The sequence below is a fragment of the Penaeus japonicus genome, unplaced genomic scaffold, assembly GCF_977035675.1.
Source record: "Penaeus japonicus unplaced genomic scaffold, GWHDUDI00000001_assembly GWHDUDI00000033, whole genome shotgun sequence".
Lineage (NCBI taxonomy): Eukaryota > Metazoa > Arthropoda > Malacostraca > Decapoda > Penaeidae > Penaeus > Penaeus japonicus.
Genome location: NW_028234435.1, coordinates 20,568,347 through 20,570,846, shown reverse-complemented (window position 1 = coordinate 20,570,846; position 2,500 = coordinate 20,568,347).

The window sequence follows — 2,500 nt, the reverse complement described above, 5'->3', positions numbered from 1 at the left end:
GATGATGTACAAAAAAAAAAAAAAATCCTCATCAGAACTTAGATTAGTCTCCAAAGAAACCTTACAACGCGTAACGAGACGCGGGGTTACAGTGATACAAGACAAGTTGCTAATGTGCAGTAATCCAATAACAATGACTATTAAGCTTGATCCACTGTTAAGCACGTAATTAGCAAAGCAAAGCATCAATGTCCTCCTGTAGAAGATTGTCTCTGATAGAAATCTTCCATCGTCGCTTTAGGAAAGTCAGATGCTCCCATTTCCCTCAGTACTAGCCGAATAATATCAATTTCTTTCACTCTTAACTGCTTCTAAATCTACCCTAAACAGGTCTGTCTCTGTTTTCCTCGGTTCCTTTTCTTTCTTCCATTTTCCTTATTGTAGCAAGATGTTCAAAGGCATTAATGTTTATGTTTTGCGTGGTACAGATATAGTTCCTGCTCATGCGCACGCGCATACGAAGGGAAGGTAAACAAGAAATATCGTATCTTTCACTATATTTCTCTCTTTTCTATTTTTTCTTTAATTTTCATTGACTGTCACAGAAAGAGAGAAAGAAGAAGAGATGAGTAGATGACAGAAGTGTGTATATAGAGAATGAAAGATTTCCGGCATTGCACTTTAATTGCGCCATGATTTTCTCATGAAGAAGAATTCCTGTCATTATCTTCAATGTCATCATCACTAATAACATACGATTACGAAATCAATGGTAATGACAATAATAACTATAACGATTGTAATGATAACTGCAGAATTTATAATAAGGTTAGTGACAATGGTGCCAATGATTATTGATGATGGTGAGAATTATGGTAATGATGATGATAATGGTAATCACGACAACAATGTGAATAACGATGATAATAATGAAATGATAATCGAATTATTGTGATACCAAGCATAATGATAACAAAAAGGGGCAATAATATGAAGATGATATAATGATGATAACAATGATGGTGATGATTTATATATATATATATATATATATATATATATATATATATATATATATATATATATATATATATATATATATATATATATAGAGAGAGAGAGAGAGAGAGAGAGAGAGAGAGAGAGAGAGAGAGAGAGAGAGAGAGAGAGGTTAGGGAGTGATTTACATACACACACACACATATATATATATATATATATATATATATATATATATATATATATATATATATATATATATATATATATACAATCATTACTTAGAAAGAAAAGAAACCATCTTGATTAACTCATTACTGACAAGTATGCAAACCTTAAACAACGTTTCATAAAACAAAGGAATTGTAAATCTACACTTCAAGTTATAATGATGATGAATAAGGAAGCAGAAACTTAAAAAGCAAAGGACAGGGAAGTGAAGAGAAATTTCCCAAGTGAAGGATTTTACTCCTCTTGCGTCCTGTATGTTTTAGTTTTTTTTTTTTTTATCTCGTGGTAAGTACACACACACACACACACACGCACACACACAATCACAGGCATACATCATTGTTATTATATTTATCATCATTATGATAGCAATAATGATCATAATTATGATAATGGTGATAAAAATGATGATAATGAGAATGATAACAGTATCAATGATAATGATCATCTTTATAATCATCATTATCCTTATTATCAACTTTAGCATCATTATCGTTATCATTATTACCATTATCACTATTACCATTGTTATAGTTATTGATATTACTATTACTATGGCTATTGTCATTGTAATTATTATTGATATAGTTGTTGTTATCATTATTATTGTTATTGACATTATAATCACCATTTTTATATTGTCAGTATCATTATCATTATTATTGTTATTGTCATTATTATCACTATTTTTATATTGTCAGTATCATTATCATTATTATCAAATAAAACAATAAATAAATAAAGGAACTGAGCACAATAGAATACAAACTACCAGGAAATTTAAGGGAAAAAAACAGAGAGAAAGATACAGGAAGCCACAGTGAGGCCAACGTCACTTATCACGGCATTCATCCCTTTAGAGGCGGTTCTGAGACAGGTTGCCGTGGGAACATTGGACTGCAGACAGCATGAGGCCGCACCTGCCCGCAACATTCTGCCATGTTGTATGTTGTCGTCTTGGCAAGCAGCGAGTGTCATCGTGTTGGGCCTCTTGCTTGGCGACAAGATGCGAATGGGAACGTTGCGAAATTATGAATTTGTTATGATATGTTGAATTCGCACGTCATACCTATTGACGTCAGGGGTTTCATTTTCTGCGAGTGAGGCCAAACTTGCCAATAAACATCATCATCAAAGTTGTGCGTAAATAAAATCCTTTACTCCAGTGCCTTCCATTTTTTCACACCTAATTAGATATGAAATGTAGAAAAGGGGAAAATTTGATTATACAATCCTAAATAAAACCACAATTCATTGAAGAGGAAATTTGTGAAACGAACAACCAACAGGAACCGAAAATAAGTCCGCGAAAGCAAGATGCAGATCGGGA